Raw genomic sequence first — 18,167 nt, 5'->3', positions numbered from 1 at the left:
GATTTTCTTCTTTTTTATGGCTGAGTAGTAGTCTGCTGTGTATATATACCACATTTTCTTTATCCAGTCATTCGATTATGGGCACTTAGGTTGATTCCACATCTTTGCTATTATGAATAGTACTGCCATAAACATACAAGTACAGGTGTCTTTTTAATGTAATGATTTCTTTTCCTTTGAGTAGATACCCAGTAGTGGGATTGCTGGATCCAAATGGTAGCTCTACTTTTAGTTCTTGGAGAAATCTCCATACTGTTTTCCATAGAGTTTGTACTGATCTACAATTCTACCAACAGTGTATGAGTTCTCTTTTCTCCACATCTTTGCTAACATCTGTTATGATCGTTTAAAATCTTTTTCATTATAGCCATTCTGACTGGGGTATGATGAGATCTCATTGTATAAACCTTCTTGAATAGCCTCTTCCCCACCCCCGTGTTTTTGCTTGGTGAATGTATTTCATATATGTATGATCCACTAAGTACTTCTTTTTTTTTTTCTTTGAGACTGAGTTTCGCTCTGTCTCCCAAGCTGGACTGCAGTGGCGCGATCTCGGCTCACTGCAAGCTCCGCCTCCTGGGTTAACGCCGTTCTCCTGCCTCAGCCTCCCGAGTAGCTGGGACTACAGGCGCCCGCCACTGCGCCCAGCTCATTTTTTGTATTTTTAGTAGAGACGGGGTTTCACCGTGGTCTCGATCTCCTGACCTTGTGATCTGCCCGCCTCGGCCTCCCAAAGTGCTGGGATTACAGGCGTGAGCCACCGCGCCCAGCTAAGTACTTCTTTCAATTCCCTCAAATGCATTTGCCTTTCTTCTGGCTTCAGATGGCGTCCCCTGGTTATAGGGAACACCTTGTACTTTTTTGTGGAGTTTCAGTAAGCTATAGTCCTTCAGACTTACCTCCTTAGGAAGGTCACTCCCCGTCCTCTGTCACCTCATTTTTTCTGTATGTCTCAGTCTCCCTCAGCTGGGGCTCTACAGTTCCCCTGCGGCTTGGCTGAGGAGCGCTGGCAGACAGCTGCCCAGACATGTGGGCAGGCCCAAGGCCAGAGTGACAGGTTCCTTTCTGATGTTGTCCAGAACATTGTTGACAGCTGTTTCTGTTATCTCCAGAGGACAGAGGCCCAAACTCTCAGGCCGTTTTCTGGGGTTCCCTGGTGGCCAGGAGCCCATTGTTTCATGAACACTGTGTAGCGTGAATGAACTGTTTTTCCTGTGCCAGACTGTCTTGCAGGAACAGACATGACGAGGGACCTTCATGCTCAAAACCTCACATTCATGAGCATAAACTGTGAGGTTTTACAATGCCTTACTATGGGGAAATCATCAAAGCCAACTCAGAAGCAAAAGCAGGATGAAGCAGTTAATGATTTATATGAGAATATTAATGCAACACTTACATACTTTTAAAAAGTGGAGAAATGGTATTTGTCATGTTTCAGACCTTTAACAAGTGGGAAAGTTTGAAAACTTTTCTGTTACATATATAGGTTAGCAAGAATATGCGGCTTAGTCCAGCAGAAGTTCAATATTCATATGCCTTAAAATGCTTGTCTTGGGCAAGAAATCACAATATTGTAAAATAGCGCCTTAGATTAATTATTTCATGGATGCATTTGAGCATTAAGTTACTAAGTACTTTGGAAGTACTTAGTAATTCTCACTTAAATGCATGCATGAAATAATTAATCTAAGGCATTCTGTGCCAGGTTCTGTAGGGGATCTACTGATCCCCGAATAGGGCTTCTACCGTAGGGGCTGGGATTTATTTAGTTGGGAAGTGATTCTGTCACCTACAGTCATGACATAAGATGTTGGGCACATAATCAGAGGGTTGTGGGCTTCAGGAACAGGAAAGATTGTTCTCACTTGTTTGAAGAGGGGAGAGTTTGTGACAGAGATGACATTTAAGTTAGGCCTTGAAAGACGTGTACACTGAAAAGGAGAGTAGAGGTGGAGTGGGAGGGGAGTGGAGGTGGGGTGGGAGGGAAGTGGGGATGGTTAATGGGTACAAACAAAATTTATTATCGGAAAGAATGAATGAGACCTAGTATTTTATAGCACAACAGGGTAACTATAGTCAAAAATAATTTAATTGTATATTTTAAAATAACTAAAAGAGTGTAATTGGATGGTTTATAACACCAAGGATAAATGCTTGAAGGGATGGATACGCTATTTTCCATTATGTGATTATTGTTTATTGCATGCATGTATCAAAACATCTCATGTACCCCATAAATATATATACCTGCTAAGTACCCACAAAAATTACAAAGCATTTTTTTTACAAAGAAAAATCACATTCACGCAGAAAACAAAACAAAACAAAAAGGTAGGAGCTTAATAAACATTTGTTGAATGAAGAAAATATATGTGTGCAATTTCAACAGGAGGAAGTGAACCGCAGAGGATTTTAGCAGAAAACATGAACATAGGCCTTGTTGGGGCAAGCATAAGGTAGGTTCATGGCCAGGGAAGGACTGACTTTGGCGTGTACCAAGAGCATGTTTTGGAGACAGACCGGCAATATAGCAGGAAATGTAGTAACAATATTAATAATATGAATGGGTAGCATTTATCAATTACTTGCTTCATGCCAGGCACTTTTGAGGGTTTTTACATAAATTAAGTCACTGAGCCTCACAACAACTCTATGAATTAGGTACCATTTTCATTCCTATTTTCATAGGAGGAAACTGGGGCAGAGACAGGCTAAAGGATAGGTTGAGGGTCCTAGAATTAGAAGTGGTGGGACTGGGTCCCAAATGCAAGCCATCTGGCCCTGGGGCCTGCCCAGATATTCACCTCTCCTTGCCTCACTGCTTCCAGGCTGGGGGGCACTCAGCCATGGGAGCCTGGAATGTAAGACCATGGATGGATTTGCCAGCTAATGCCATCTGCTTTTCCTCTTAGACCTTCGTTCTCCTGTATACCTGGAACCCTAGCCCAAATGTGGTTAAGCCCAGAACCTCGAGAGAAAGGGAATCATAAATAGGAAAATGAATTTCCTAATCTTTGAAAACTATTTTCTTCTTATCGATTCCTCAGGAGGCCATTGATGAGTCACTGAGAGTTTCCGAATGGAGGAACATGTTTAAGTCATACTTTAGGGTTTTGGTTCTCAAATGGGGTGATTTTTGTCCCCCAGGGGACATTTGGCAATGTCTGGAGACAATTTTGGTTGTCATAACTGGGGTAAGCGGATGGAATAGAGGGTGTGTGCTACTGGTATCTAGAGGGTGGAGCCCAGGGATGCTGTGAAACATCTTATAATGCACAGGATGGCCTCTACAACAAAGAATGAGCAGCCTCAAGTGTCCATAGGGCTGAGGCTGAGCAACCCTGCCCTAGGGTGATTGGCCTGGCGGCTGCAGTATGCAGGAGAGGCTGAGGGAAGACATGGAAGCTGGTAGCCAGGAGGAGGAGCTCCAGGTGAGAGGTGCTGAAGGCCCGGAGGAGGTACTGGCAGCAGAGAAAGCCAGGGTGCACGTTTCAAAGACAATTCTGGAGGGCAGAGGGCAGACCAAGGAAGATGTTGCAGCCAGGGGTTTCTAGTGTAGGCATGGGAGAGAAGCCTGGAGTCATTAACTGCAATGGAGATTTCAGGAAGAAAAGCTTATTTTAGAAAGATGATGAGTTTGGTCTTAAGATATTTAAATTTTGACATTCAGGTGGAATTGTCCGGCAGGCATTTGAGAATAAGTGATAGAAAGCCGGATGTTGGCGTTATAAATGTGATGTAGGAACCGTCTTATGGGCAGCGGTAATTATAATCAGTGTTCAGTAGTGGTCCTGGGAGAGGACTGAGGGACACAGGGAGTGTGAGGGATCCCCCTGAGGGATGCAGGAGAGGGAGCGGCAGAGCCTGGATCTGAACCCTGCCTCCATCTCTTAAATAAGCACATGATCAGAGGGAGTGTCAGGGCCTGGATCTGGATCCTGGCTGCATCTCTTAATAAGCACATGATCTTGGACATGTCTTTGAACCTCTCTTTGCCTCAGTTTCCTCACAAGATACCAAGAGAATATTCACAGAGATTGGTGGGGAGCCAAGATACAGCATTACCAAAGCCAGAGATGTGACGGTTTCTGAGAGGGGGTCAGCGGTGTGGACCTCTGAAGGGGTTGGGGGGATCCATGAGAATGAAAGACCACCTCGTGTTCTCAGTTCACGAGTGACTTTGGGGACAGCATTTTCATTGTCGGTTTGTGAGCACCACTTCAATGTAAGTTATCCTCACTGGTGTTACCACAATGTCCAGTTATCTATTTTCTTTACAGTGTGTGACAGGAATAGTGTATATATACACTTAATAACAAATTACTCATATTAACTTTAGTTTTCCCTTAAGTAAGAGCAATGAGCTATAGAGAAGGAGAGGGTAAGAGAAGGGTAGATAAGTTATAAATGAAAGTGAGGAGAGGCCAGAGAGGAAGTTTTGATTATTTCTGCAGAATCTGTTTTTCTTTTAGTTTCCAAATACCTAGCCTTGAACGTAAGAAGGAGCGCTAAATGTTCTGAACTCAGGAAAATTGTCCACATGGGCCCAAGGAAGCAATCTGCCTGCCCTCCACATGTACACGTGTTAGGGAGGCCTGCTTGGATTTAGGAAGAGCACACTCAGTCCCCAGTGGGAAATGTCCATCCCGATTAAACGAGGGCCGCAGAGTGTGGAAAACATGGGAAGTGTTGGAGAGTTTTTCTGGGGTTGAAGTTTGAGTCTCACTCTGACCAGACTGAACCTACTGAACCCACACTGATAAGGAAAGTGAACATTGTCCTTGGCAGCCCTTCAAGGCTAAGCCTTTCTTGGGGGTGAGCAATCCTTGAGCAATTCCTTCAGTGCATTAAGTGCAAAGTGGCTCTTCCCTTAGCTACAAATAAGCAGACCAGTGTTAATCTCAGGAAAGGAGGCCCCCAGGAGAGTGCAACATCAGCACAGCCTTACCGTGTTCACTGCACCAGGCGGGTGGGTGTAATTGAACACTCACGAAATTTATTTTTGTGTGAGACACTCACCTGAGAGACTTGTTGCCATTTCCACTCTATCCCTAGCAGCTGACAATGTTGCCTCTCTAGGTCTTGCTTATCTTGTACACCATGTATGCCAAACACATCATATCACCCATCTCTTTGAAATACTGTCAGAATGATCTTTGCTGTGCAGTATTAAAACCTGCAAATGCCCTTGCTCCATTTTCTTAGGTGGTCAGGCTGTCTACATATATTTATTGAGAAGACAGTTCTGAAGGCTAAGCATAGACAGGTTCCTGAAAAATTATGACTCACATTCCATTTTAACTGTTTTTGGGAATCTAGCTATTTAGTGGAAATCTCAGGATTTCCTAAAGTGCTGTGTGCTCATACATTTAGTTTTTATTTCCTGAAAATGGCTAACTTGGGACTTGGAGGTGGCTCAACAGAGGTTGACACGTTGGTTTGGATCTGGGCCATGTTCTCTTACTCTGTTGGTGGTGCAAATAAAGCTGGAAGGGTGGAGAAGGGTCAGGGAGAAGACAAGGAAAGGGAACCCACTGTGGTTCCTACAGCAGTTGCACAGGGACTCCACGGTTTACAGAGGGAAACCATAGCTAGTTTTAATCTTTTTCCCTTATTAAAAGCAGCTATATATATGGAGATGTATGTGTATTCATTGTTGAATTTTTTAGGAAATACAGATGAGCAACATTAACAAAGTAAATGTCACACTAACCCTCTGTTAGAAAAGTGATGTGTGTCTCTTTTCTGTATATCTTCATTCTCCCTGCAAATAGTATATAGACATTGTTTTGTAACCTACTTTTATTACTTAGCAATATATCATAATATTTTTATTAATCTTTTAAAAATAAATCTTTTAGAGCATCATTGTAACTCACTGTATTGTATTCTATTTTGTGCATACCCTATAATTTATTTCACCATCATGCTGCACATGCACTGGTCAGCAAAAACAGAGGCAGTTTGTTCAGTGGGGGAGATAAACAGTCCAATAATCACAAAAATAAGTACAAGCTGTAAAAAGTGCCATGAAGGAAAGTGACTTAGCGTTGAAAGAGCTTATAAGGGAGAAGAGGGAGCAGCTCACTTGGTCCAGCTGGGTGAGGTGCTCAAGGAAGGCTTCCTGCGAAAGGTAGCTTTGCATGGAGAGGTGATAGATTTGAACCAGGTGAAGATCAAGAGAGAGTGTGTTCTCAGTGGAGGGAACAGCTAGCACATAGGTCCTCTGTCGGGAGGTAGCATAGAATGTTCAAGAACCCGAAAGAAGGCCAGTGTGCCTGGAGTGTAGAGAGCCTTCCTCTTTTTAATTGGCTATTTGTGTTTATTGTTTTGAATTCCATTCATGTTCTTTGTCCGTTTTTCTGCTAGTGTTTTTAATCTTTTTCTTATTAATTTGTAAAAACTCTTTTCAAATATTTGACCTTTCACATATCAACAATGATCATTCTTGCAGTTTCTACTGGCCTTTAATTGCATGGATGATAATGCAGTCAACTTTTTTCTCTATGGTTTCTGCCACTTGGTATTATGCTTAGAAAGTTTTTGCCAACCCAAGGTTGTTTAAATAGCCACCTGTGTTTTTCATATTTTATTTGTTATACTTAAACATTTAGTCAATTTGTGTCCTGGGAGATGTAAGGATATTGTTAATTTTTATCCAAATGGTCAGCCAGTTGTACCAACAGTATTTGTTGAATAGTCTATCCTTTTCCCAATGTTTTGAAATAACACCCTCATAATATACTAACATTGTATAGATATTTGGGTCTGTTTCTTGGCCTTCTGTTATATTCCATTGATTTGATGTCTCTTCCTGTGCCAGAACCACACTATTTTACTACTTGTACCTTTTAAAATCGGATAGAGCAAATCCCCACTCATTACTCTTCATTTTCAAAATGTTCTCAGCTAGTCCTATGAAATCACTCTTCCGGATAAATTGTGGAATCATTTTGTTAATTTTGTAGATTAATTTGGGGAGAAAGGACATCTATTCAATAACAGTAGTCTCAGAAAAATGGCAACCCTCTCTATTATTTTAAATCTCCTTTTGGGTTCCTCGGTAGAAAGAATGTTTTTAAAGACAACATCAGCCCTGAGGACATTGCAGTTTCATCTAGAAAATATCACTGACCCAGAGAACATGACCTCAGTGAACACTAGACAAACAGTAAGACACTGAGGGCCCTTTGCGGTTCTCTGTCTTGGGTACCCAGGCCCCCCGCCCATCCTCCCACCCCTGGTTTCACTGTGGCTGTGGTCCACCAGGGCAGACCTCAGCCATGACTAGGAAGGAAGTAGGAAAGGCAAGGGATGTTTATTTTTGGAGGCTCGTCTAGGCTGGGCACCCTCCTCAGTGCTTTGTGTGTTGCCTCATTTACACTCAACATGACTAGCAAATGGGCAATCATCAGCTCTGTTTCATACCAGACTCTGAGGCCCCGAGAAGTTACTTAACTTGGCGAAGACAGAGGTGGTGATAGGCGAGCAGGAGGCATGGTGATCCCTGTTGGCAGACGGGTGAAATGGGTTTGTACCCAAGCCTCTCCGAGCACAAAGTCCGCCTCTTTCCATTCCCTTCTTGAGGCTGGGTGACACGTTCACTCACCCTCACCACTGGTCACTAACTGGGAAGGGAGAGTTGGGAACACCCTCCGTGGGTGTAGCTGCATGTGCAGTTGTTATGGTGCCTGGGGCATAGGGGAGCCATGCTGATTGTCCCTCCATTTGTATATTTAAAACAAGACCTGAACCTGACAACACGTGGGTGCCCTGTCAGTGGATCTGGAGGCATTTCTGCATCGGGCGTTCTGAGTGGGGGTGCTTGATGAGAGCCGGCCCCTTCTGCTTCCCACTCAGCCTTCACAGCTGGAAGGTGGATCTGGGGAGGACAGAGAGGGGGTGGGTGGGAGGTGGGACCCTCTCCAGGCTCTGCTGGCGGCAGCTGCCCTGCCTCGTGTGGAGCCTGGGCTAGAGAGATGCAGCCGCGGCTTTGCTATTTTTAAGCTGTCCGCTATGCTCTGGTGGAGGCTGCCCGCGTCAGATGCTGAATCATGATCCAGCTTGCTAATTGCAGCAGTGCCTGTGGCCTGCCAAGTACCCAGACAGGCATCTGGTTCTGCATTTCGGGTTCCCATGTTATAGTAGGGGACAGATGGGCGCCCCATGACAGGAGTACCAGGCAGGCCCAGCACCATCACAGTTCTTGTTACCTTTGGGCTTTATAAAACATTTACAACAGCAGCAACACAAAGAAAAATAAAAACACCTCCCCAGAGAACACCAGATTATTACAATATCTGTTTCGAGAGGAGGAAGAAAGCTTTAGGACTTTCCATATCAAACATGTATATTTTAGCAATCAAGGTTGCTTTTATTCTATTAGAACAATCGGCACATAACATGCAAACCGCATTAAACGAATATGTGTAACACACAGGGAATTAGGTGGATGAGGTCAAGTGTGTCTTTTTCTAGAGGTCAGTTTCAGCTAAGCGCTTACTAGATTTCTGAAACAATAGAGATTTAAGAGATGTTCCTCTGGGGAGTTCAGCAGCCTTTGACATACTCTCTATCAGTGAGGGCCTGTTTGCATGTGTTCTCTCTCTCTGACTACCTGTCTAACTAGGTCACAGGGCTGAGAAGGGACACATTTCCCCTCCTGTGGGGAAGAGCTCACCTGACCTCTACCTGGATCTTTTGCCCAGAGCCTTTAAACCCAGCTCCCCAGCCGTCAAAGCAGGCTGAATATCATGACTGCGGACAGAAACTGCCTTTGGATTAGTGGGGACGGAAAGGACTGCGTGTTGACAGCTCCTTCCTTACCTTTGACCGCGGCACACTGCTCTCAAAGCCTTCCCTTCTCCAGGACAATTTTTCTGTCTCTTCTCTAACACAAAGGTGACGCATTTTTCATCGCAGCTGCAGCACGGAGTCCTGGCCCAGCTCCGCACCCCCAGCAGAGGCCTCAATGGGTCAGTGCATCCCTTTGTATCTGTCAGATGCCCATCTGTGCCCTCTGCCCCCTCAGAAGGATGGGCAAGCCACTGCCTGAATTCTTGTCTGTTCCAGGAGATGGGACCAATTTCACAAGAGCTGAACTGTCTGAGCAAAGAAGTGATGGGCACACATGAGCTTCCCTAGTTCTCAGCCAATGGAGTGTTTAACTTCTGGGTGTTGTTCTGCTTTTTTCAGGGTGCTGGACCTAGACTAAAGCCCATGGCACCAGCCACAATGCTCCTGCAGGATTTGGCTGCGTATGGTCATAGTCAGGGAATGCAATTGGAGCAGCTGCTTCCAGGGCTCGATTCCCCACAATTCTTCCTGGCCTGTGGGGTAAAGGAGACGGCTTTAAGGAGATAAGGAGTTGAGTGTCGTGGTTCTGCCAGAGCGGAGCTGGTGGAATGAGAGCCCCCTTTTCTTCAACTTGGCAAATTAGTGTCTGCCTTTCAGACTGCTGGAAACAGCTGTGTGTGTGAGGGGAAAAGTTGTGGGCAGGCCTCAGGCCCGGCCAGTCCTGGGAGAGCAGGGGCCCAGCCTTCTGCTTCCTATGGGGCTTCAGGTGTGTACACATGAAGCTTGTTACGTTAGTGGTGTCTGAATGCCTCAGAAATCTCCAGAGAACTTCTGCAAAGACGATTCCTTGGCCTTGCCCCCATAGACACTGAGAAGGTAGATCTGGGAGGATCACAGAAATCGTGCCTTTAAAAGGTGTCGTGAGATTCTGATGGGTGACTCGCTAGGTTTGCTAACCCTGCTGCAGTGACTCCCTCAGTCTCACACCAGCTCCGACAGGGACCTGGCAGGGGGAGGGATTAGACCTTTGGGAGCATGGCAGGTGAGAAGGGAGATGGCGGGTTGGAGGGATGGGTCCCTCTGTCCTGCCCCTCCCCCCTTCCCCTGCTGACTCCTGCTCTGCAGGCAAATGTATACAACCTCTCCCCTCTCAAATGAACCTTCCTTTGATCTTGCCCTTGCCCTGACATTTTCCTCCCTCCACAGCTGAGCTCCTAGAGATAATAGTCCACATTTAGTCTCTTTCCTCATCTCCGACTCACTCTCTTCAACCCACAGCAATATGGTTCCACCCCCATCGTTCCTCTGAAATTATCCTGGTAAATGTCACCTTCAGAGACGTGCAAACACCAAACCCATGTACACAATGGGTCTTGTAGTTCTCCTCTTTCTCAGCCTCTTGGTAGCACTTGGCTACTTTGTTTTCTTGAAACAGTTTCCTCCTGTGACTGTCAGGATATTACTCCCTTCTGCTTTTTCTTCCTCTAACCAGTCCTTGCTGGTCTTTGCTTTTCCTCCTACGCTCTCCCCGGAGTTCTGTCTTGGCCTCTTCCCATCTCATCACACAGTCTTCCCACGTGACCTCATCTCCCCTTGTGATTTGAATTACCACCTGGAACTAGATGTATTTCTCCTGCTCAGATTTTTTCCTGGCTCTGATGAGGACATAGATGTAAGTGCTTACTGGACATCTCTGAGTTGTTCTCCACATACCTCAGCTTGTCTAAAACGGAGTTATATTCTTCCCTCAAATTGCCTTTCCCTCCAAGTTCCTCATCACAATGAATGGCATTAAGATCTGCCTCATCCTACAAATCAGAGACCTGGAGCCACCCTGCAGCTGCATGCGCAGCCTGTCCTGGCAGTTTCCTCCCATAAATGCATTATCCCTTCTCCCGATGCTCTTATCCAGCCTCTCTTCGAGCCACTCCTGGCCCACTGGAAAAGCTTCCTGGTGAGTTATCTGCCCCTGGCATTGCCCTCTTCCAGCTCATCCTTCTTGTGGTGAACAGAGTTGCTCCAAAACACATATTTGATTGCATCCTTTTATTGCTAAGTGCCCCTTGATGCAGGGGGAGATAGAAACTCCAAAGCATGTCACACAAAGCCCTCTGTGACCCGCACGCTGCCTCTCTCCTGCCTCAGTCAGCCATTTCCCCCATTTTGTTTCTCTGATTTTTTCAGTTGTACTAAATGACTGAAAGTTCCCTGGGTACTTGTGCAGTCCTGGTGGATCTGACGACAAAGCAGAGGACCCAGAAATTCGGCTGAGAACAGCAGCTCATGGCCTCACTCCTCGGGGTCCCTTGTATTATTTCCAGTCCACTGACCTTCTGTTTTAAAACAGCCTGACTGCCTTTATGAAGCAGTGGTTAATTTGTGTCTCTATTTTTGGTGAAACATGTACGTTTACATAAATATCACTGTGTTCAACATGGGGGAAGTTTTTTCAGTGCACTGTTTCCAATCCAATCAAAGAAACCTGAATTTTTACATTACCCTGTGCAGATCTGTCCTGGATAAATGTACTATTTCCATTCACCTTTTTAAAGAAATAAAAAATAGCTCAATTATTCCCTAGGAGTCCAGAGACCTTGAGTAGAACAGATTGAGCCTTGCTTGAGAAAGAGGCTCTGCCCAGAGGGCTGGGTGGCCTCCAGTCGTCAGACTCTGAGGGGCTCCTCATGTCTTTCTTAAGGAGTTTGGTGTGCTTTGGCCTCATTTTCTCCCTCTAAGTCTCCCTTGTTTTTGCCTCTGTTTGTACTAAAAACAACAGCCCTTCCTCTTGAGAACAAAAGCCACCCTGAGGGATGGCTCTGTAAACTGACCATGTAGTCGGTGACTATGCAGTGGACACAGGCAAGGGAGGGGACAATGTGTCCTGACGATTTGGTACACAGCTCACAGAAGCAGGCACTGGAGTCTGGGCTTCCAGGCTGCGGTGTCCTAATTGCTACCTTTTGAACAGATGGCTTACTCCCGTGGTGTTAGGTTGCAGTAGAGCTTCAGCTATTAACACCCAGTTGCAGCAAGAACTTCCATTACCTCCCCACCCCTATTTATAGGAGTTCATTACTTAGATATATTTCTCCCTCACACCTCAAGCTAAATTTAGACACCTGAGGTTTCATCCACAACACAGTCTGTGGATAGGCTCTATAAAGTGTCATTCATTCATTCATTCATTCATTCATTCATGCATTGTCCTAACATTTGAGCTCTGTAAGGTGACGTTCATTCCTTCATGCATTCAGCTGACATTTGAGCAATGTAAGACGTCATTCATTCCTTGACACATTCTACTGACATTTGAGCTCTGCGAGGTGGCATTAGTTTCTTCATGCATTCTACTAACATTTGAAGTCTGTAAAGTGGCATTCATTAATTTATTCAGCTAATACTTGATCTCTACAAAATGTCATTCATGCATTCTGCTAATATTTGAGAACTGAACAAATTATGGTGACTATGAGAGATACAGCTCCTACCCTTATCCAGCGTGCAGTAGGAGAAAACAAGTTAATGACAAAGCATGAAGAGTACTTATGAAGTACTTCCTGTGGGAAGGCTGGTGGTGGTGTCCTTTCCCACCATCTTAGTGGCCAGCTCTCAGCAGGCTCCATGCACTTCAAGTGAGAGTTTCTGGGCTGTTCAAGGTGGGCTGGAGTCACGAGTGTAGCATAATCATCACATCTCACCAGATACTCTTTGAACACCTCTAATGTGCCAGATGCTGTGATAGGACTCAGTGAGATAGAATTAGCATTTGATTTGGTTCCAAGCACACTTGGAACATCAGCTTTGTGAATTTTGTTAAGTCCCTTAAAAAAAGAAAAAAAAAAAGGACTAAAACTCTCTGTTACAGTCACCCAGATACTACTGCATAAATGAAACTAGTTCATACAAGTCCATAGAGGAATTTACCAAAATTCTTACCTATTAAATAAGACACAGGCATGAGAAACCATGACCTCTGGGCAAAGATTTCAGAAGAGAAAGAGCAGTCTCTCTGCTGCCATTCCAGTCCTGAGTGCTAGTCATGCCTCAGAGGCAGCCACTTCCAATACTTCTGACTGGTCTGCGGCTACTTTCACATTTCTTGATAATTGCTTATACTAATATTTCTTGCTTTATAAAATTTAGATACTAAAAATTTTAGCTGTTACCTATTGATTTCTTAATATGGGTGATGACATCAGTTTCCTTCTCCATTTCCCATTCTTCTTTCTCTCAAGGTAGTTGTCTCCCAATTGTTGTTTAAAATGATAGTCATTATTGGCCGGGTGCAGTGGCTCCTGCCTGTAATCCCAGCAATTTGGGAGGCCGAGGCGGGCAGATCATCTGAGATCAGGAGTTCGAGACCAGCCTGACCAACATGGAGAAACCCCGTCTATACTAAAAATACAAAATTAGCCAGGTGTGGTGGTGCATGCCTGTAATCCCAGCTACTCAGGAAGGCTAAGGCAGGAGAATCGCTTGATCCCAGGAGGCAGAGGTTGCATTGAGCCAAGATCGTGCCACTGCACTCCAGCCTGGGCAACAAGAGTGAAACTCGGTCTCAAAAAAAAAAAAAAAAGATAGTCATTATTTACATCTTGGCTTTGTACATATTTTTCACTGCTGGGCCAAAAAGTCTACTATAATGACATTTTCTTTTTTTTTTTTAAACAACTTTTTGTTCTTTCAGGAGTTAACAATCACTTTGTTGTTGCTTTGCAATATTTTCTTTCTACAGTATAATGAATTCTTCCCTAAATTGACCAAAGAATTCAAAATTTTTCTTAACACCATTTTCTATTTGTCAAATGCAACCAGTAGTCTAGCAAATCTCCATTTTCCCTGCAGACATTCTTCTCAGAGCCCTCCGATCACCGTCTCAGTTAGGACTGACCCTTCTCTAAGTTTGCTGCCTCGTTATCTTGATGCTTGACTGCTCCGTGTTGGATTCCCTGTTTTCTGAATCTGTGTCTTCTCATTGCTTGGATTATGTCCTAAATCAATGGAGCACATCTTTTACTAGCTCTCTTGTGTCTCTGAGGATATTAAAGACTGTTTGTTCTTTCTGTATTGTTTTATATTTCTTCATGGTTTGCCTTTCAAACTGGGGGCTTCCTTGACCATCATTGTTAAGACTGAGACAAGAAGAGAAGCTCTGTGTTCATGGATGGGTCTTGTCTATTCCTGGGTATTGCTGAAAATTGACTGAAAAGGAGATATGGGGTAAATATTTTGAGATTTGGCTGTTCGAAATGCCTTTTGTTTGCACTGAACTGATAACTTGGCAAAGCATAGCATTTTAGGTTAAAAATCATTTCCCTCAGGACACTTCTACACTGCTGGTGGGAATGTAAACTAGTACAACCACTATGGAAAACAGTGTGGAGATTCCTTAAAGAACTAAAAGTAGAACTACCATTTGATCCAGCAATCCCACTACTGGGTATCTACCCAGAGGAAAAGAAGTCATTATACCAAAAAAATACTTGCACACACGTGTTTTTAGCAGCACATTCACAATTGCAAAAATGTGGAACCAACCCAAATGCCCCTCAGTCAACAAGTGGATAATAAACTGTGGTATATATATACGATTGAGTACTAGTCAGCCATAAAAAGAAATGAATTAATGGCATTTGCAGCAACGTGGATGGGATTAAGACTGTAATTCTAAGTGAGGTAACTCAAGAATGGAAAACCAAATATTGTATGTTCTCACTCATAGGTGGGAGCTAAGTTATGAGGATGCAAAGGCATTAGAATGACACAAGAGACTTTGGGGACCCAGGGGGAAAGGGTAGGACTTTAGGGACTCAAGGGGAAAGAATAGGAAGGGGGTGAGGGATAAAAGACTACAAGTTAGGTTCAGTGTATACTGCTTGGGTGATGGGTGCACCAAAATCTCACAAATCACCACTAAATAACTTACTCATGTAACCAAATACTACCTGTTCTCCAAAAACCTATGGAAATAAAAAAATTTAAAAAAAATCATTTCCCTCATAATTTTGAAGGTATTAGCCTTCCAGCTTCTGGTTTTGCTAATAAGAAGTATGATGTCACCCTGATTCTAGTCTTTTATATGTGACCGGGTCTCTCCCCAGATTTTCTCTTTATCTTTGGTTCTCTGAAATTCCCCAATAAGGTAGATGGTATGGGGTCTCTTCATTTATTATAGCCTTGTCAGTTTGGAGACTCATGCCTTTGATTTCTGCGAATTTAAAAAATATTCTTTGATGATTTCCTTCTCTTCATTTTTCTCTTTTCTTTCTGGATTTTCTGTAAGTAGGAGGCTGGAACTCCTTTCCTGATCCTTAAATGTTCTTATCTTTTCTCTCCAGTTTTCTTTCTCTGTGCTTTTCTGCTGTCTTTTCTGAGGGATTTCTCTAACTTTTCTTCCAGGTTTTTTCTGTTGAATCTTTTCAGCTACCATATTTTAATTATAAGGACCTATTCCTCTGTTTCCTTTTAAAACAGCATTCTGTTCTTGTTTCATAGATGCATCATATTCTCTTGTATCTCTGAGGATATTAATTATAGTGTTTTCTTTCTATATTGTTTTGTATCTTCTCATGGTTTGCCTTTCAAATTGGGGGCTTCCTTGACCATTACAGTTAAGACTGAGACAAGCAGAGAAGCTCTGTGTTCATGGATGGGTCTTGTCTATTCCTGGGCAATCCTGAAAATTGACTAGGCTGGGATTCGGCCATTTTACTGGGGATAGGAGGTAGGGAAATGTGGGAGGTGGTTCCCTAATGTCCACATCTATAGGGCTTTTCTCTAAGGCTTTTCATTTTCTCTGAGTCTGAGGCTTCCACAGAGCGAACCTTTCCTCTCATGCTGTAGTGGGGAAGAGGTGGTCATCTGGAGGCCCCAGCCAGGAGAGAGAACCTGGGGTGGAATGACCTCTTTATATATTACAGCCAGTCCCTCTGCTTTCAGCCCTGCACCCCTTCCCACTTCTGCAGAACCTGGTGCTTCCAATTCCCCAGCCTTTCTGGGACTCCATGGCTCGGCAAGAGTGCCCCCTAGTTAACCTTTCTCTGTTCTGCCCACTCCTTTATCCACTTCCCATTTTCTAAAGAAGCAGAGACATCTTTTGCATTGTCGCTTCTCCTACTTTTTGTGTTGTTGGGGGTTTATGCCATTTAATTATTTCTTCTTATGTCAGTGGAGCTTTGAAGAGGAAAATGATCACATGTTCAATCTACCGTGTTCAACGGGAAGTCCTAGTTTTAATTTGTTTCAGAAAATTTTTTAAATTGAGTAATAGGACTAGGCGCTCTTCTTGGTGGTTTGTGTATAATCTCATAGAATCCTCACTGTTGCTCTCAGGAGGTGCTGAAAGCCCCAGTTTGCAGGTGTGGAAACGTAGCCAGAGAGAGGTTGAGTAACTTCCCATGCAGAGTAGTGAGTGGTGGAGTGTGGATTGAAATGCACGTAGATCTAAGCTGCACCCCCTGCTCCCGGCACTGCCTCTCAGGAAGGAGGGTGTGCACCTGTGGGTGTGTGCACCATTATGTCATCACTGTAACAGGGGAGGTTACAGTCAGTGCCTGGGGTGGGCGGGTTTCTTTTAGGAAGAAAGGCCATGCTGGGCTGTGGATGGAGAAGCCTAAGGAAACAGTTTGGCCAAGAGGGTCTGAGGGTCCTGCACTTGGTGCTGACATGATTTCCCCAGGACAACTGTGTGGGAGAGGAGGGTGTGGTGTGCAGTTACGGCAGCGTCCACGCAGAGTGTCAGGAGCAGGTGGCCATTTCTTCCGCCAGAAAGAACATGGCAGAAGATGGAAAGATGGCCATTGCGAGCCACTCCCAGGATGGTCCCCACCCTCCCCAGTACCCCCTTAGCTGGAGGGAGGCATAAAGGACAGGGGCAGGACAGAGAAGGAACAAGCCTTAGACCTCCAAGCCTCAGCAGGAGTTTTACCCCTGGTTCAATTTCCCTGTGACACATGCCCTGAAGGAGACACTTGTCCGAGGAGGTGCCTGTTTCCCCACAGCTACCCCCAGTCACTGAGAATTGCAGAATTACTTGCTACAGTGTGGTCAGGCCATGTTTCAGTGCCTGAGATGTATTTTTTAAATCTTGAATCCAAATTACAGCATTAAAAATAACTAACGACTTCTAGTTTAAATGGACAGATCCTAAGAAACTTTATATATCTCTGTGCAATGAACTAGGAAAGCTGGTGTTAGGTAATGCTAGTGCCTGAAAATTGTTACAGATACCAGCAGCAGTAAATATCCAATTTTTGTAAGAGACCTCACCAATGCAATTTAATCCTTTTGATGCTTGTTGGAAATTCAGGTACTGTGTCTGAATATAGATAGGCCATTTATACATACACTATGATATTTTCTGTAGATATGTGTGTATATGAGCATGTATAAAACAAGTTGCTTTGAGGTAGCCTAGCCATGCTTCCTAATAGTACCCTCCAAATATTTTATGAACCACATCTTAGGTATTTTATGGCTACACAGAGTGTTCCTGACACACCACCCTGAGTGCTGTTTCACTTAGCAATTGGCATTTGCCCAAGAGGACTAGAAATCAGCAACTGGAGAATAGGGGGCTTTGTAACCAGGCTCACACTGTGCCCCATCACTCAGCTTTCTCTGCACGGGTTCAAGGAAGCCCTCCAGAAATACTACCTTGGGATTTCATGAAGCAGAACACAGGTGAGAGGTCAGCATGGTGTGGAGGATGGGAAACTGGGATTTCAAACCATCCCTTTAGGATTAAAGTTTTCTCTTGCCGTTGTTTCCAATACAACCTGGACATTTCATCATTGGCCTTCAGTGGGCTTGCAGGGTGATTTCTAGGGGAGGCAGAGGAGAACACACGTCTTCCTTAGCATCTCTCAGTTGACACCACCAGGCTGGGGCGCAGCCTTGAGCCCTGCTTTTGGGAACAGATGGCTTGGTCAGATGGAGTCACTCTTTTCTGGTTAGGAAGGGGACAAAAGGTCCTGTGAGTTGAGGCCTCGAAAAATGTGTGAGTTTGTCAGGCAAGTTGCTGTTTAAAAGTCTCAGGCCCTGAACACCTCCTTTTCTGATTTATGCAGATAGCATCAGAGGCCTTGGAGATCAACCGAGGGCTTTTAAGTAGGTGGAGTGGAAAGACTATGATTGCCAGGCTGTGCTTGCATTTGGCTTTTGGAGGCCCTTTTAGTTGTGCTCAACCCCAACCACATGGGGACACAGGTTCAGCTGTGTTTTTGCTGGAAATGACAGAGCTTTGTTGGCACACAAAGTTTCACAGCTGGCTGGGAATGAGAAGAATAAAGAAAAAAGGAAAGGCTTGCAGTTGTAACCTCAGTGGCCCAGGGCAATGTTCTGTGCTAAGGAGCAGGTCTCTCTGTGAT

At 44.4% G+C, this 18,167-nt stretch overlaps 1 protein-coding gene across 2 annotated transcripts in view; it reads left to right on the top strand.

Annotated features, from left to right (window-relative positions):
- LOC105478143 (sushi domain containing 4) overlaps positions 1 to 18,167 on the top strand; it is a 147,604-nt gene that overhangs the window by 18,886 nt on the left and 110,551 nt on the right. The gene's annotated exons all lie outside the window — the stretch shown is intronic.

The sequence above is a fragment of the Macaca nemestrina genome, chromosome 1, assembly GCF_043159975.1.
Source record: "Macaca nemestrina isolate mMacNem1 chromosome 1, mMacNem.hap1, whole genome shotgun sequence".
Lineage (NCBI taxonomy): Eukaryota > Metazoa > Chordata > Mammalia > Primates > Cercopithecidae > Macaca > Macaca nemestrina.
This window is presented reverse-complemented; position numbering and strand designations above follow the sequence as displayed.